General features: G+C 41.2%; 1 long non-coding RNA gene across 1 annotated transcript in view; it reads left to right on the top strand.

Moving 5' to 3' along the window:
* LOC133958380 (uncharacterized) overlaps positions 1 to 14,320 on the top strand; it is a 73,769-nt gene extending 59,449 nt beyond the window's left edge. Inside the window, exon 3 of the long non-coding RNA XR_009921680.1 lies at positions 14,074 to 14,320. This is a non-coding gene — a long non-coding RNA (uncharacterized LOC133958380). The remainder of the gene's footprint in view (positions 1 to 14,073) is intronic.
* Positions 14,321 to 19,459: the final 5,139 nt, after the last annotated feature.

Below are 19,459 nucleotides of genomic sequence, written 5' to 3' on the forward strand. Positions count from 1 at the left end.
AGCCGTATATTTTGTACCTGACTTTGTGTTGAATAAATGAAATTGCATTAATCTGTGAAAGCCCCACTACAGTGACTATATTTACCACTTAATCCCCGATGTAAAACATCAGCAAACATCAGAAACCTGCGTTAGACACGGGTTCCATTTCGGTTACTGTTTGGGAATAATTACACTCGTTTGACAAATCGTATCCACGAGGGCTGATCTCTGAAGCAGGAGGTTATGTGATGCACTTAATTTAACATTATTTTAAGGCCTAAACAATTGAATATTTTCTATCGCTCTGCCTCTGCTACTTTACTTATAATGGCTGACTTTTGAATTTCGGATTGGTCTCAGTTTGTCCCCTCTGGTCTGTTATTGTCTGTTGCCTGCATGGATGGAGCGGCATGGTCTCAGTTGGACAAGTGATTACGAGATTTATACCCGCTGCATGTGAACTGACGTGGGCATTGATCATCTCAGCATGCTTCAACCGTACTGGCACCTGTGCCAATAATCATTCAGTTCAAGTGCTTGAAATACTGCTGCACTTCAGGGAAACTCTTTCACTGACAGCTCAGCATGTTATACATTTTCAAATAAGTGCAGAGCCCTATTTTGGGATCACTGCCAAACGCTTCCAAATATTTCAGTGAGATGAAGGAGCATCGACGCTGTGTATATATCAAACAGTAAGTGCCACAACGTTTGGCCGTGGAATCGTCATCTCAAAATGTGTATCTGGAGAGAATAAAGGGTTTAATCAGCATATACAAAGTGGCTGTCTTGACATTTACCAGTGAAAACAATCCATGCATGATTGATAATGCAAGAAGCAGCGTGGGACAATGTAGAATTGTTGAAGAAAAAACACTTTATAATGTGTCGCAGGGCTTTGTTATTTATTTGCAGCTATGTAATGGTCGCAATCAGCAATGGCTTCATGTAGCCTCGAGGCAGAATGGCCTCACATCCACTCTGCTGTTCCTCCATGAACACCACTTTTAACAGATGAGTCTCACTGTGAGACGACACTGGACTGGCCGCCATTTTGCTTCGTGTCCATCTGCGGCTTATCAGCATTACTCTTCTTCAGGATGCACTAAAGAGTCATGATGTTCTTCATATCCAGGGGGGTTCACATTGTGAGAGGGGGATCTTCACTGCAGAGGATACGTGACTGACTATGTGACAAGTTCTAGATGTTTCGCGTCATATTGTGGTTGTGGTTCAAATGTGTTTCTGAAGTGGGCTCTTTCAAGCAGTCTGTCCTTTACTTGCAATATGACCATTCATATTTAAAATGATTTTGTCATTGCTGAGCAATGAGGTAACAGATACTTCATTATTTTAAACGCAGTACATTAGCAAATGGAAAACGTAGCCTTCTCTCTTTTACCTCATAAGAAGTAATAACAACAGAGAGAACCCTTGTTTTTGTTGACCTCCAGAGGTTCAACTCCTCACTTTGCCGCTATGATAGACATCTGTACTGACGGACACTGCAACAGTGTTGTGTGTGGATACAGCGCAACAGATCACACCATTACCTTGGTTATAACTTTATCCTAGTATTGAATATGAATTACGAATTCACAAGAAAAGTTTTTCATTTCAGGGAGAGAGAACTGATTGAAAATAATAAAGTAATTGCAAAATGAAGCCAGAAACCTAGACAGCTATGTCTGTTGAACGCTGAGATTAAAGTTTAGCAGACACTTCAATAGATAACACTAAAAATACTGTTTAATTTATCAGATAATTTATTAGTTTCTCAGTGTAATAATCATTTTGAGATCAAGTTCCTTCCTTGCACTCAAGTGTCACTCAAAAGCCTGCTCAGCCAGACGCACTTTTGACTCTCTGTTTTTTGGTGCGATTTTCCATGCCAAAGGATAAAAAATAAATCCCTGTCAGTCAGCAGCTAATGGGTTGTATCAGAGGTCAGGATGTGTCTCTGCAGCTGAAACTGGGGATTTGAAGAATACTGAAGGACAAAGGCCACATCAAACATGCCAGAGTTTATAAAAGTTAGAGAGAAAAAAGCAGAAAAGCTAAATCCCCCTGCTCAGACCCGCACACGGCAGGTCTGCTTGAAGGTGAACGGCCAAGTTGAGGATTTGGAACATTTATATTTCTTTCGTTTCAGTGAAGTGGCAGTGTCTTCTTCAAATTAGTGGAAAAAACCATAATGCGGATGTGCTTGCCCTCGCGAGGTCCTCTGGCCAAATGCCCGGCGTTAGCTTGTTAAAGGACCCCTGAAATAACTGTAGAGCCCGAGTTTTGCTCGTTTGTGGTGCTGGTGCTTTGTATCTAGGGATTTGTACAGCTTGTCAACTCCTTGTGTTTCTGTTTATTTCGGGGGGGGGAAATGTGCCCCGACCTCAAGACAGTGGGTCCACAGGGACACGGTGGAGCCACGTCTGCTTTCTGACTCTGAGCAGCTGATTATGTAATAAATGTTCACAGTTGCATCTGCACTATACAACCATATGTCCCAGCCTGCCTCCACACGCTTTGTCTGCTTTCTTTCATCCCTCTATCTTGACTCTATTTAAAGAAAAACAGAAACTTCCTTTATTGAGTTTCATTTCCCTAATAAAACAACCCTTTGATATCAAACAATTAAAAGTGATTACAGCATTCAGACTGTCAGACTCTGAACATCATACACGCCGCAAACAACAACAACAACAACAACAAGGTGCGAGATCATTCAAAGGCTGTAAATATTCAGTGCTGCCTGACTGTATCTGGGATCACAGTGCATCACAAACAACATCCCGAAAGCAACAACTTTAACTCGACACAGTAAGAGCTACCTAGCCAACACAAGCATCACTGAAATCATCAGGAGCAGCCATAGGAAACTACTGAAGTGGGTGATATAAGAAAGTGTATTTTGAGGACGGAAATGGCTGCAGCACACTTAATTGCATGAGGGGCGATAAAAATGAGGCAGCAACATGATTTACAATTATGTTACGCCACACAGCGCTATTTAACACTGCTCTTTATCTCAGACTAATAATTCATAATGCCACCGACATTTCATGATTGGATGTGGAGTAGAAGTGATTTCTTACGCTTTTAGGAGAAATTTAATTTTGAAGAAGGAGACAGGACGCAATCCATTCAGGAGCAGAATAAAGTGAAAGACAGCGAATGTGTCACTTAGATAGAAAAGGGAAAACATTAGGTGATGAATAACCAATAGGGTGGCACTACAAACAGTCTGAGTGAGAACTAGAATGAGATGAATTAGGAGGTGAAAGAAAATGAAAGATTTTTCAGTCAAGATACAGAGTGGAACACTCAGTGGTTTCAAGCCATCAACTAAGCAAACTAAAAGACATGGGAAAATATTGAATTATAAGAATAGTTAATATGTGAATAGATGTAACACAGTGATGTGAGTGACTTTCAGTGTCTTCGACTTGCAGCAGTGTAATGGACAAACTGTAAGGTTGACCAAAAGTTATTTCAATTCATCCTGAAGGTGTGAAACTAAAGTTCATAGCAGTCTGTCCAATTGATGCTGAGAAATGTCACCCAAAGACAGAGGACTCGTCCTGTGGGAACCAAGATTAGCTGTCAAGTTGTTTTTAATGTTGACCAGAGTTGATGTACTGAAATGCAAACATTGCCATCCATAGAGCCTAACAGCTACTATAGGACGGAGTTTTGTCATCGTTATGATAAAAAACTTGCACACAACTATTGATCATAGACACAAAGACACTTTGAGTCAAACTGACTGCTGTGTACCTGCTGTCTCCTCTGGTCAAAGTTGGTTCTCAGCACTAGCTGTGTTTAAATAGAAACATCTTCTCAGTCCACTAATTGATATTAGCATCTACACTCAGTGCTTTGATCCACATACTAATCGTTATTAACTGATGATTAACTAGCTTTGAAATCATCCTCCGCCTTTTGTTCTCTGTGACTGTGTGTAGCTGTGTGTGACTGTGTGAGAATGAATGTGAGTTTTCAGTGTAAATTAATGAACAATTGTTCAAAATCCGCTGTGTCTTTGATCTCTGCAAGGCTTGGACATCAGCCAGCGGGCATCTCTCTGAAATCCTTTAAAAACCTGCTCTACTTCCTTTTGATTTTCCGTGTGTACTGACTTCATTGTATTTCGAGTAAAGACAGTCAAACGTGAGAATGTATCAAAAATAAAATACAAAAGAGGAGTTGCTGCTTTTCAAAATAAAGGATTTAATCTCGTATACGCACACAAACTCAACACAGTTCCATTTCTTGTAATGAAATGTATTAAATCTTAGATAGAATAACAATAATGAAGAGCATCTCAGGCAACTAAAAGATCGGTAATAAAGTTAAGATGTATGAGTAACAGCCGGAAAGTTTTTGCAACCGCTTTAACTTTCCTGATGAAAAAGCTGTTATCTTTATTATGCATCAGAACCTATGTAATTGTTCTCTTACTTTGGCATAAAAAAGATCTGCCACCCACACACTGTGCCCTGCAGTTTAGTTTAATATCACTAAACCTGCAATCACCAGTAAATAACCCGTTTCTCCCGGAACTCTTTGTATTACCTGACCTCAATATGCCTGACGAGGAAGAGGAGGATAAATGAGGGGAGGATGAAGGGTGAAATGAGGCATCTCAGCATACACCCCTACACAACCTGAGGCTCTCTCTTAATATGCAATTAAGTGGGAGTGTCAGTGTTCATTTCTGGATGTTGCTGATGCTCCTGGACAAGAAGGCTAAAATGTCAGCGAGCAGCAACAGCTCAAAACAAGTGAAAAAGCCGAAATTTCTGTTATGTCATCATGCTTTCTTCCTCCTTCTCTTCTTCACTTTTCTCTTCTTCCTCCTTCTCTTGAGCATGAGTACAAAACAGAGCATGCCTTTGTAAATTCCCTTTTGTACATAATGCACTGTATCACGGTGCCGTCTTATCTGTAATTGGCTTCCACAGAAAGAGTTTTGTTACATGCTTTGCTGCAGTTCAGTAGGTATGTTTAAGTAATTAATACTCCGGTTTTATTTGAACTAAATTCAATTCCCATTAGCTCTGACATTTATCTAACAAATGACTTGCGTCGTGTAAGTATCTCCTCAAGAGTATCACTCATTGAGGCCCCGAGCCATGCAGTTGTTTGATCTCTTTTATTTGACTGTGCTTTAATGAATGCATAAACTAATAATAATACTGTTATAATAATACTGTTTCAACTCAGAACAGAATGAATAGGTCTAAAGCGACAGCTCTCGCTTTTAGTTGATCGTTTCAATGACACATTAGCTGTGGCTGCATTTGAAGACCGATTGTGTTGCAGCGGCGAGATCGCACTGTCCCATTTTGAAGGCTCCTTCAAATGTTGCTGACAAGTGCATTCTTTCATCCACGAAACACAAAGACCCCCATGGTTGGATCCTTCCAGCCCAACCAATCTCAGGAGTCATTGCGCTTTGTTTAGAAATTGGTTTTCGAGGAGGTAATGGCTCTGGCAAGCGACGAGACGTCCAATGCTTAAGTAACACGTTTCAGCTCAATAGCTAAAAGTCATATATTGAAAAGAACCAAGGTGCATTAAAACTTTCTCATAGTGTCCCCCATTAGCTCTGTTGAAATGCAAATGCATTAAGGAGCGGGGCAAGCCAGTGGGGCTAATCACGGAAAGCGGATCATTCCGGTTCGACCTTCGCGTTCTGCACGGCCCATGTGCGCCGAGTAATGCAGCCTCAGGATGCAGCCCCTGAATCAAGACACAGCTATAGAACATTATCAGATGTGCTCTCATCATGGGACCTTGTAACCTCTCGAACAACCTTCAACAAAGGTCACAAGATTAAAAGACTATTATTGATTATTTAGTACATTCAGATTGTAACGTTAAAACACGCATTCAACCTTTTTCCATTAAAATGTGTCTGGTTGATGTGAAGCTGAATAATGCTCTTACACTCATCCTCCCCCTTAAATCAAGCAGCCTCAGACTGAACCTCTCAGCCGGTATTGCTTTGTGCTTGCTGGTCTGTCCTTTGTAATGAGTTTAACTGAACTGTGGGGAGCTTCACACATGCATCCTCTGTGCTAGTCTGAACTGTGACACAGAAGATGACCCGAGGAGGGGAATCCAACACTTAGGCGCCCAAAGCACCGAGCCACCATCTGATCTGTTGGGTGAAAATGAACAGGGAGGAAGAAGACAAGGGGGAAGTTAACACCTCCTGTGGCTGCTTTATTTATAGGGGAAGGATGCATGTCTAATCTGTCCAGGCAAGGATTCTGACTCCTGTGTGTGAGTTCTGTGTTTCCAAAGCAACCATGGGGCGGCCGACACATTGGGCTGTGAATGTTTTAGCTTTACTGATGTCCTCCAGCTCTTCACTGCAGTAGTCTCTTACTTTTCGTCCATTATTGCAGTGTAGTACATCCACTATTGTAAAGACCTGAATGGAGACTGTCTGCTCTGGCTGAACCCATCAAAAAAATCAACTTTCCTCTTATGATGATTTTATTCCCTGTCTTACAGAAATGAAAAAGTTCAACATAAAAAAACAAACTTATTTTTACATTGTAGCTTGTGTAAAATATGATTGAAAGTGACCCACCCTGAGAGTGGTGTGTTTGAGTGAAATTGGAGGACATGCTAAATCCCAAACAAAGAACTTGCTAGAACATCAAAATGGATCACATCACAAGACAAAATATTCAACTGGTCCTGGTAAGTCTGGTTTGACTTGGAGATAACAGCGGATAATGGGAAGTTTCCTGTACTTTACAGTTGCTGGTTTTGCAAAATGGACCCCTTCAGGTCTCTGCTCAGAATAACCACACAACCGCAGAGAGATGTTCTCTCCGGTTTAAGGTAGACCACCTTCACTTAAGTTTCACAGCCTTCTCTCTTTTTACTTCCCCCTTGCTGTGACCCTCGTATGTCTCTGTCTTATTCTTAATTTGCATCTCTTACATGATAATGAATGTCTGTCAAACGTTCCTTTCTTCATCGAAACTTGAATTAATTTGTCTTTCGAACTTTGCCTTATCTTTCCTGTCGTGTTTTATTTTACCTTGTCTCACCTCTTTTATCTCCTCTGTCCATTTATCTCCGTCTTTTTCGTTTTCTATCCTCTTACTTCTTTTCTGTCTCATTTTATCTCTTACACATCTATTGACTCCTGTCCCTCTCTGCCGCGCTGACTTGAGTGCACAGCCACCAGCCCTCAGTATACTTCTTTTCTTTTTATTTTATCCACTTGTAGCCACACACACACACACACACACACACACACACACAGACACGATCCTATTAATACAACAATGCTTTCATCACTGAGCCCACTGCGGCTCAGTGAGTGCAGCACATTACTCCTCAGCTCTCTTAATTCATCTCCTCTCCTCATCTCTTCTGTTCATCCTCCAGTTAAGTGGAGCAGCTCCAGATTGAACCCCTCAGCTACTGTCATCGCTCGCTCGTTCTCCCTTCAATTTTCTATCCATGCAGCAATAAAACAGTGTATCAGAACCACATTAACCCACTGAGACAGACCCACAGCTATACCAAAAAGAAAAAAGAAAAACCAGAAGGTTTGTGGTAACTATTAAAGTGATGAATGGGCCTGATCTTTGTTAAAATGTCTCTCACAACTCTTTTCTGTTGCTGTCTCCTCTGTTCATCTTTCACTAAATAAAACTGTTTCACGCTGAACCTCTCCATCACTTCTCACTCATTTTACACGGTGACATAAATTGTTGTCGGAGCAGGGTTTCATTAAAACCATATTAACCCCCGCAGAGAGAGAAAGAGGGAGACATGCCCGAGACTAGAAGAGGTCATCCATCTCCTGGGTTTTCTCTCATCTCCCTCACTCCTCAGACAGATAATTCAATATGTCCAGAGCACGAGCGAGAGCTGTTCCTTTGCATAATTTTTATTAAGCAACATTATCAGCGCCATCGGAGAGGTGACGGGGTGGATACGGATTTGAATCACAACATAATAAAAGAAGGTTTCGGTGGGAGAGAGGTGAGCCTGTGCGTGCCGCCTGGTGTCACGCTAACAACACTTGTTCTCTCTCCCTCAAAGTCAACATTTACATAAACTACTTACATCCCCCTTATTTCTCTCAGGAGATCCTGAATTGTATTTCTTTCTTTTTTTTTTTTTAAACCAAACAATGTCTTACCCTGTTCCTATTTCAGTGATGCAATCAAAGTGGACGCTGAAGAGGTTTGATTAGCTTTGTCTTACATGCCATGTCCCAGATAATTGGTTGTTTATTGTGTCTCTTTGCACTTGTTTTGTATCAACTGTGTGAGCAGATTTGAGTCTGTGTTGTGAAACTAGTTTAACCTCGAGGAGTGAGTCACCCCGCTTTTTCCAGAGTTGCCCAAGGTGAGACTCACAATGCTGCTAGCGGGACACTCACACACCTCCGAGCTCCCTGCATTCTTGCTGATTATGTATTTTTCTTTTAGCATCATTACTGGGATGGTTTTCTGTTGTAAAGCAGCTGGTACCTTCATTACCTTCAAGTCTGAAAAGGGAGGAGTTCATAATTTGATCTGGGAGTATGTTGTGCCTCAAATGAATGTCTCTCTGGTTGTACTGTATCTCTCTGTGAGTGAGGTTAAGATGGGTTGTGAAATTGATGGGGGGGGGGATTGTGTGAGAATGTTGCGGTTACGAGGAAGCTGAGCCTGAAGGCAAAGGTAGCGATTCAACAACTGACTTACTGTGTTTCAACTTATGGCGACTGACTGAAAAATGCGATCCTTGTCAAATACAGCTGAAATAAGCTTCCCCCGCAGGGTACAGTGTCTTGGTTCAACCATACACAGACATGATGTTCCACTGGGGGCTGCTTCAGCCAGCGAGACAGGAAAAACAATGGTTATTATACTATGTTCATGTTTAAATAACACAGTTTAAGATTTAACAACCTTTTGTTTCCTTTTCATGCAACACAGTAATCCACAAGGTGTGTTGGAAATTCCCAAAAGCTGGTTGAGACTTGGTTGTCTTTTGTTATATGCATGGAAGCCTTTGCCAAGGGGTCAATCATTCAGTGTCTGAGCAGAGAGACAAATAAAGAGCAGGTACATGAGTTGGTAGCATACACACACACACACACACACACACACACTAAGAAAATGATAAAACACATCCAGCTCAAACTTGTAGGGGTAAATTTTTCCTCAGTTCTGCTGTACAATACTAAGTAGCGTCTTTGATACAAAGCAGAAACCATCGGTTAAAAAGAACATAGATAAGGGCAAGTTTCATACCACGGTGGTTATCTGATTTGAGTGAAAACATTTCTAGAACAAATGTGCATGACAATTTACACATATCAATGACACCAGGAATGTTAATCGTGTGTATTTGACTCCACGTTTACACCTCCGCTGCTGTACTGCAGCTTGGAACGAAGGGCTACTAAGAACTGAGAGGTGAGGGGCTTCATGTGCACCGAAAGAGCCGAGTTGATTTGGGTAAGCCTCCCGTGGACAATCCCTCCCAGACTGTGAGGAGGACACCCTGGGGGCAGACCCACAACATGCTGGAGGGATTACACACACCTCCAAGGGGAGTGCATTCATTTCTCTCCACGAGGAGCTGGAGGAAGTTTCTGGGGAGCAGGGCGTCTGATGATTGGGCCAAACAAATCACTCCAGCTGCTGTTCTCCACCTCGTGGGCTGCGGAGAGACTGTAGCTACCGACACTGTGCAGAGCAGGTCAATCAGAGTTATGATGAGAGGGTTTATTCCTGGGTGAGTCATTGCTGTGAGCGATAGCACTGATTGTCAGATGATTGCTCCGCGAGCATCCGCCGCAGCTCACTTTGATGTTCGGGGGCAGCGGTGTTGTGACAGCACATGCTGACTTCACATCTGGGTCCCACTCCTCATATGTGGATAACTGAATTACCAGTTGAGTCTGTTGACAGGTTGTTGACACCTGGGATTTTCTGTTCCCCCGAAGCTAGGGGACAACTCTATCCTGTTACCCGAGCAGCACCTCAAATCTTCAAAGTCACAAGTTTAGTCATAGTTTAAGCATTTTTTTTTCTCAATCCAGAAATATGTGCAGATAAAGCTGTCCTCTCCATTACAAACACTGTTAAAACAGGGTAGACCGGTGTGTTAGTATTATCTAAGAGAAGATTGTTTTTCCTCCAGCTAGAGGCATTATAAATTTGTTGGATTAAATAGCAAAAAAGCAATTAGGTTTAATAATAACCACATCAGAACAGGTAGAATTAACTGGGGCTGGGTATAATTACATCATTCACATTCACTTTAATTATTGCTCATTAGTGAGGACTTGCTATTTAATAACCAATTATGGTATCCCAGTATAATATACTGACACCATGAGAAGACTCAAACACGTTTAAATTACAACAAATTAAATCATGCAACTTATGCAGGTACATATCGGTACATTTTTTCAGAGAAGATTGATTTGGGAGACAGAATTGTTCAACAGTTGATGAGCTGCAGAATCACAAACAGTTTCACCATGTTGCCACGTCTAGATCCGACTGATCGTTGTATAAAATGAATTGGTTACTTTACAAGATAATTGACCTGACTAACATCATGTGACCATATATTAAGTAGACACTGTGAACGAATGGGAACTTTCTTCCCACCTCATCATTCCTAATTCAGCCTGATCCTCCCTTCATCCCTTTCTGTGGCATCCTCCGGCAGCAGTGATGGAGTGAGTTTGTGCTTCTTATTGTTTGTCACGAAAATAGGATTCAGCAGATGGATGGAGAGATTCTGGAGGAGAAATGTAATCTAAACAGAGCAGCACAGAATTGCTGGGTTGTTATGGCTGTAGAATTGCTTTGAAACTTTAATATTTCTTGATAATTGCCTTATTTGTTTTAGTATAGATTGACTATCTTATTCATATATATGAGTTATATATATATCTATATATAGATATAGATATATATATATAGATAAATGTATAAGCGAGGCAGCAGCCCACAGAATGCCCACTTTTCCATTGTTGGATCTGAGAAGGAAAAGGACAGTCTGCACTGTGTGCTCTACTGTAACCTTTTAGAATATCTGGTCTGGTTTTTGATTTCTTAATCTCCACCTCACTGTTTTCTTCTGTCTTCCTATTTTACCACAGCCCCATAAGTTTGGATGAGGTTTGTAAAGTAATATCATGATAGCAAGCGATGATGATACCACAACTACACAAAGTGACACCCAGGTTGAAAAAACACTGGATAAGACTGATTGATGAAGGGAAGAGAACGATGTTGTGTCTTGTGAGTGTTTCAGCATCTTGACTGAGTTAAGAAAGTAGAGGAGCTTGTGTCAAGTGTAGAAAGATTAATTTCTACATAATGGACTCTTTCATTGCTTTCTGCTATGATCTGCTTTTACCTTTGTCTCTGTGCTTTCAGTCACAGTTCACTCTTTACACTCACAGGCAGTTATGATCATTACTAGTGTCCGAGGTAGAGAGCATTGGGTTAGTTGTTCTTCAAACATGAGCGTGATGAGCTGAACTAAACCCATCAAGGTAAACGTCTGCTTCTTTGACATCTGTTTCTAATCTGTCTTTTCTTTTTCTTCCTGGCAAAATGTCTTTTATAGTCAGGCTTTAGTCTGAATGTTCTTATTCATTATTTGGAGTATTATTTCACTCTCCCCGCTTATTTCCCAACCAGCCTCCAGGTTGAATACAGCCCATGAGATACGAAAATATCTTCAAGATAATAGAAAAACTAACTGAAATAGTGGACATAGTAAAGAGGGGTCCTGTCAGGCTACCATCATGACTACTGTTCAAGTCTGAGTCACCCTAACCTGGAAAATCAATGCGAGTCGTTTCTTCATCACTGCCATCTGAGATCAGACAGTTCACCAAAGAAAAGCAGTTCCAGCCATTGCTGTTGTGCTTGATAATTTAGTTTGGCAATGTAAGGATGTGATATAAAAAAAAATATGTCCCTTGATAGGAAAAAGGTTGACCACCCATGGACTTAAATTCACAGACACAAAGTTAAATTTCGAAGACATTTAATTTCAGACGAGATTCTGAAATTATTGGAAAACAATTGGAAAACAATTGGAAAACCCTGAGAGTGGTGTGTTTTCCTCATTATTCTCCATCGTGTTGTAATGAGATGGATGGTGAAGGTAGAAACAAAGTGAAGCTTCCCCATTACTCTCTCTTCCCACTCTTCCTACTTTGATTTCCCACCATCTGGAGTGAATGGTGGCCAGGTAATTAAGGCTTGTAGTCAATGCAGATGGATGGTCACTCACTTTTTCAGACAATTTCCTTAGTCTTTTATTTCTATCTATTTTCCGACTTCCCCTCCCCATGTGAGGACAGGCCGCAGCATGCTACGACAACAACGCAGCGTTTAAACCCTCTGAGACCTTTGCACCGGTCAGCTCAGCGCGATGGGACCTGCTCTGTGGTTGTGGTGGGCGGATGGGAACTGGAGGTCTTGTTATGAAGGCATGCCCTCCTCGCCGGCAAATCTCTGCACACACGAGGGATATCTCCGTTACAGAATGGATGGTATTCTTAGGTTTTCCGTCTTCACTGATTTTTCTATAGATTTATCTTGTAATTTCTTTCCCAGAGGGTCGTGGAATAAAACTTCCATCTAGAAACTCACAGGTATATATGCAAAGTGGAAATCATAACAGTCCCACTGCCTGCTGTTGGTTCTGCCTAGTATCTCTTCTGGGTGATTAAAATGGTCTATTAGTCCACAGCATGCACAAATATATCAGTTCACACTTATCTCTTCAGCTCCATTTGCATTAGCTTTCCTCATCCGCTCTGCATATTTGCCAGGTGATGTTTGTGTTCTGTAAAAACGCAACCAGCCAACGTTTCAGCATAATCGACATGAAAGTATTTGCAGCAGTAAAAATTGACACCGGGGCTGACGTGAACTCAAATCCTTTTTGAATTTCTTAAAGTTGATTAGATGTTCCGAGTGCGAAGGTGAATGGGTTTGGATCCTTCAACTCTGCCCCCTCATCAGCCAACGACAGCCAAAGTGAGCTAGACGCTCACAAAGTCAGTCGCTGAATGGGCTAAATCCCCCGACTAAATTAAATTTGTCCTTGCAACACTGTGTGACAGCAGCATGGAGCTGTTGAGGAGGACGGATTATGCCCCTGCTCTCCACTCCCTTTTCTCCCCTCCCCTCCACTCTGTCTGCGCTCTCATAATGGAGTGTCTTTGAACCCATGTAATTAACATTTGCCTCAATTGCCGCAGAGATGTGCCCATCGTGCGCACACACACACACACACTGTTAAGTTGTAAGAAATAATTCCAGCAATTGCTTGTACTGCCTACTCTTTATACTGTTAAAAAAAACTAAATTATTAGAAGGGTACTTGACCAAAAAGAAATGATTAAATCCCCCAAATGTGGAGCGTTGGTTCTGTAAATCAACTGTTCAAATAAATTACTTCTTCTACTAATGTGTCAGTGGTTACAGGACCTGCTCTGCATGCAGATTCAGCAACTTGAACCTACCTCTGTGTATGAAAGGTGCTTTATGAGTAAAATTGCTTTGCCTTGCCTTGCCATGCATGAGTAAGTTTATAAGTGGAATTTGGATCATACGTTATTATAGAGGTACTTTCAGCAAAAATATTGAAACAATAGACATATGTATTTCTATTGTTTTATTATTCTTGCTGAAAGTATACCTGTATAATACAGATGTTGTGTATGGAAACAACACCTTCCCATTGTAATCTTATTCTACGTTGTTCTATAGTTGCATAGTATTTTGACCCTTTTGTCACATGATAAACAACAGGAGTAATATTTTTTCTTCAAACATTATGATGGCCTATCCCATTTGATAGAAAAGGATTTTTGAAATCAATCAAAGAAAATGTAACTCACAAGTCCTTTTAGTCTAGTGTATTTAAATGGTTTCATATGGGGCCTTCTAGTATTAAATGATCTTTGAGCAGAGATTGTTGTTACCCACCATCTCCAACAAAATAGTTAAAATAGGGAATTCATATGTGCCCCCTAATGATTGATAGTTTGTAACTTAACAATAACATTTGTTTTCGTCACAGTGTATACTCCATTAACACCTGAGGCTAGAGAGCAGGGAGGAGACAAGTCAAGACGCCAGAGGAAATTCCACTAAATGAAGAGCTTGAGAAAGCGATTATTTTGCCACTCAGGAGGACGAGTGTCACATTGTTGATCCTCTGTGTCTCCCTGACGACGGCTGTCACGTCGAGGTGTCAGAAACCCTGAACGACACCAGTAATCTCGTCTCAGAACAAAAGCAGCAGCATATCAGGACCTGCCTGAATCCTACACATGAGTTATCATAGACAGTTGACCTCTGTTTGCACTGCGAGGTATGGACTGTCTCTCCCACTTGTGTGTGTATGCGTGTGTTTTTGTGCATGTGTGTGTCTGTGTGTGTGTGTCTGATCCCTGCCTTGTCCTGTCATTCACTTGGACCTCAACAAAAGTTCCAAACCTGATCTATCTTCCCCCTTCTCCTTGTTTCTCTGGTTGGGTTAATTTGTGTTATATAAGTTCATTTAATGTTTAGTTGTTTTGCACGTAGTTCAGTGTCACTTTGACGTCACACCAAACACTTCTCCTTCCCTATGGGGTTTACTTATCCTCAAGAATCTTTTTTGAACTTGTTGTATTGTTTGAAAATGTATTTCCCGTCTTTAATCATCACTGTCTTTCACTCAGCCACAGCACAATGTTCATGACGGGAACCTGTGGGAAAAAATCTTTCAAGATTCAGTTTTGAGGAACTGTGGGCTCGAATCAGAACACAGCAACCGAATGGAATCAAATCAGTTGATTTATTACAAAAGCACATGTCCCTGAGAGTTGTCTTTCACTGATGTTTGGACACAATATATCTACTGTATGACTGGGTATCCAAGTTTCCTGTAAGGGGCCGATCAATGAAACAGCAAATGTGTTGTCATGTGTATGCGTGCGAGTCAGTGCACAGGTCGGTGAGTATTCGGAGAAAATCGGAGGGCTTCTGGTTATTGCGCCCCGGGAGCATCTATCAATCTGAGGCAAAAAGACACGGTGAGCGAGGGAGACAGATGGTAGGAGAGAGAAGGAAAAGAAAGAAAAGAAAAGAAGGGAATTCTAAACCATAAACCAATTTCTCATATCTAACCTGCAGCTGATCGATAGTTTCTCCTGTGAGGAGCGTCCGGCTGGCTGCTTACAGTCACCTTCTTCTGGGCACCACAGAGACGTATTACCGGCCAACAGAAATGATCACATGTAAAAAATGAAAATTCACAATGAAAACTAAAAGATGGATCGCATATCTGCTGATAAATTCCTAAAATTATAATTTAGGTTTAAGTCTATAAAGCTGACATATCAGGGTTTGGCAGCAAAAATACAATTCACAATTAAACTGACTTATCAACTGTAAAAAAAAAAGGTTAACAATGCAGTAAAGCAACGAGGGAGGTAGCTCCGAGCTTGTATTTCATTTGAATTTTGACAAACCCACACTACTGCTAAGACTGAGTGGGTGCATAGGTTTTAAGTTTGTGTGCTGTTGCGGCAACCTGTGGTGCTTTATCAGAGCCCAGGTGGTCCACTCAAACAGTCAGAGTTGAGTTTTCAATGCCGGACACTTTTTCATCTAGCATCAAACTCATCAAAACTACGGGCACGGGAGTAGAACATGCCGGCAGCGTGAAAGCAACATAACTACCCCTTCAGGCGAAACAAGAAGCACATATAACATACACCTTTAGGACAAATGAGAAAAGAAAGGAGCAGATATATTGGCAGGTGGCAATCTTTGTTATTTTCATTTCTTAAACAAGACAACTTGTTGAAATATACGCAATAGACATAACATACACAGTGTGCTGCCTGTTAGGGGACTAATGGAAGTATCCAAATCGAGAACAGCTTATAGAGGTCGGTGGAACCTCTGTCCTAATGATAGAGCATCGGTTACCTCTGACGTGAGCATAGAGGTGAGTCCTGTTGGGTGTGTTATCCGGTAATGGGTTGTTTTTACTTCCAAACCCTGGTGTTTTAAAGAACAATATGTAAACGGTGAGGTGAGACAGACCTGACATCTTGAGTTGTCTTATCTTTTAGTTAATTAAACCTCTTTTGTTCCCTTGTCTCCTCTTTCCTCTCTTGGAAAGATGTTTTTGTCCAACAGCGGGGGGGAAGATCAGACTTGAAAGGAGGCTGATGTCATGGGTAATAAGCCAGGCTTTTGCATTCTAGGGGAAAGACTGGGATTCACACAAGAAAAGAAAACATTCACACGGGAAAAAAGAGTAAATAAAGTGGCGGTTGAGATTTAAGGATAAAGTCCCTCTCCTCTATCTGCCCAGAAGATGACCTATTGATTTCTGCAGTCGAAGCATCAGTGTGATTATTTGTATCTGTGTATGTGTGTGTGTAATGCATTTCTCTGAGTGTGCTAAGAGACTTTAGAAGATGCAGCTCGGAGGTAGAATTTATCACTGCCCTCTAATCTGAATAACACTCAGGAGATCCACAGCACACCGCAACTTGTCATGCCTGCCCTCAGGCCAACCTGTGCACAGCATCAAATGACTCTTCTCTTTCCCTGTTTGCAAGGTTGGCCGGTGCCACTGCAGATTTGCAGTTTACACAGAATTTATCCATTTGTTCATTCATAGGTTAGAATAGTTGTCGGGGAAAGAACATTCAAAATAGCAAACAAAAGAAAATATCTTCAACGGAAAGAAAACAAAATAAAACACAAGCATCTTAAAAAAACGATATCCTTTCTGAACCCCAGCAACTCATGCTGTTTGAGAGGATATTTACATGATGTACAACAGAGTCCAATCTTATGACAAAAAAGCTGCAGTCATCAGTACGTGTCCAATGTTTTAGTTTTTTTTGTGTGTATGGATGGATGTGTCACTGTTTGTCAAACCGCTTGTGTGTAATAAGATTGGAAAATATGTGAAAGAATCGCCTGAGATTCATGATCGTAACATTCTTAATGCTTAATCTAAATCCAGCTTCTTATTGGTCAGTTCATCACATGTGATCTAGAAGCAGGAAGTGTTGTTGTGGTGAGGAGAACAGTAAGTGCTGCTCATGAAAGTTATCAGTCTCCAGGCTGTTGTATCCCTGCATCGTTCAACCTCCACACATTGAACCCTCACGTTACACAAGCACAAATATAAACTGCTACTATAGCCCTATATATATGCAGCAGTAAGTTAAAATGCCATATCTCAATTGTTATTATTCAGAGTCAGTAACACGAAAAATAGGGTTGATTGTGTTTTTATAAATTATATATATTTCATAATGGTTAGTAATTGTTTTCTCCTGACGGCAGCAACATCTCTTATTACAAATTGTTTTAATTCACAGTCATCTGCACTCACCATGCTTCACTGAAAGCAAAGAAGAACATATTAGGTAACATAAAACACAACACACAAAAATATGTCCCTAGCAACTGATATAAACACAATCTGATCGTCTGTTATTTTATTGTATTGTGATTTATATTCAGAATTTACACATGGACCACCTGGTATTTAGCCCGTGTGCCAGATGGCAAACCAGTCGTTCCACAATGCTTCAGTTTGTGGAAAGTGAAAGACGGATTGTTCCGTTACACTCAATTTGGACCTCACTGCACCAATCCAAAGAGAGGTGAGTATGAGTCAGGGAAGGAGAAATTGGACTGTGGAGACGGCGAGTATCAAAAGTAACAAGAGATATATTTCAGCACTTGAAAGCTCTAGAGGGAGTGAAGAGAGAAATGAGAGAGGAAGCTCTCAGGGCGACCCCATGCCATCGAAAAGAAGACATAAGAGAGAGCGAGAGAGAGGTGGCCCGATAGCAAGACCTAACAGAGAGTGGGATAGGTAGCGCTGGGATAAGTGGCCTCTATTGACCAGCAGGAGATTGACAGTTGCGTAAGGAGAAATGGAGAACGGACAGGCGATATAGAGAGAAATAAATAAGCTCTCAGGGGAATCAGCGAAATGACAAAAGCAGAGTAACAGAGAGATATCGGTTATGGAAGGAAGAAACACGCAGGGAGAGAAGGAGAGTAAAATAAATGAAGGATGGGCCGGAGCTTCCTGAGGTTTGTGTTTGAAGAAGGGCAACACGCATCAGATCCACTTCAGCCCGAGGAGGAATGATATTTAGAAGGTGAAGGCAGATAATGTTTGGCCACCGGGATCCTACTTCTTCTTTCAGACCTGCGGAAATGAAGAACACTCTGAAATGTTATCATCCTACACTTGCCTGAAGGGTTGTTGCACACACACACACACACACACACACACACACGCACAAACACACACACGCACACAAACACATGTGTACAGTCTGTCTTGTGATTCAAGTAGTCAGCTTTGATAGCCAGCCATGTAATGTTTTTATTTGTTATTTTACCTGGCCTTCTCACATTATTTAACAGCGACCGAAATTACTCGACATTCTCAAACCTTATTCATGGATCAGAGTTGGTTTCTGCCAGAGTCCTTCTTGATGTGCATCCCTCAGGGCACACATACTCTGCTCTTTCTGCAAATCAGAAACAATAAAATGAAAGAATTAATTTCGGGTTGCACATATTTCTTTTTAATTTTAAATTAAAAATCATGAATTTTTGCTCTTTTTTTGCAGCACATGTAAAACAGGCTTATATCTGAGCACAGTCTGGTACAGTGGTCGGCTGCCTCCAACTCAAACATCCATGAAGAATATTAACACTCGATTTAGTTTGACAAGAATTACTGACCTCAGGGGGTCTCAGTAGGATCAAGAGAACATTGCTTTTGCTTCCAGCCTTGTAACGACCTTCCTAACTTTCTTATGAAGCCAGAGAAAAAAGTGAGTGTGAAAAACTGAATATTTAACAGTTCTGGAGAACGTTTTGGCCTTTTGTTAACTTATTACAAAATATGAACCCACTTCTTTTTCCTGTTACATTCAAAGACACTGTTTGGAAATTTGGGAACTTTCCTGTAATCCTCAGGATGCCCTCCACTCCAGGACAATGGCGGAGTCTTTGTTTTGTTCATTTCACCCAGCGTATTCAAGCTGAGGACACTTTAATGTTTCACACACAAAACAGACATATCTCTCTCTCTCTCTCGCTCTCTCTCTCTCTCTCTCTCTCTCTCCACCTTTTTCTCTCTCTCTCTTTTATTACTCTTTCTATATTGTGTTGCTCCTCTTATTTTTCCCTCCTCTCCGTTTCCTGCTGTTTATCATCAGTGACAGTGGGAGGTCATAGGTCAAGGACAAGCCAATGCAATTGTTGTTTGGATCTGGATCTGGGGGCATCCATAAATTGTTCCCACAGAACAATTTATGGATGGGAAAAACATTCTGCAAACTTTCAAAATAACTATATTTAAGTGTGTGGGAAATTTGGTGCGGATTGGAGACTGTTGGGCCTTGGCAGAGATGTGATCT

This window comes from Platichthys flesus, chromosome 8 (genome assembly GCF_949316205.1).
Source record: "Platichthys flesus chromosome 8, fPlaFle2.1, whole genome shotgun sequence".
Taxonomy (NCBI): domain Eukaryota; kingdom Metazoa; phylum Chordata; class Actinopteri; order Pleuronectiformes; family Pleuronectidae; genus Platichthys; species Platichthys flesus.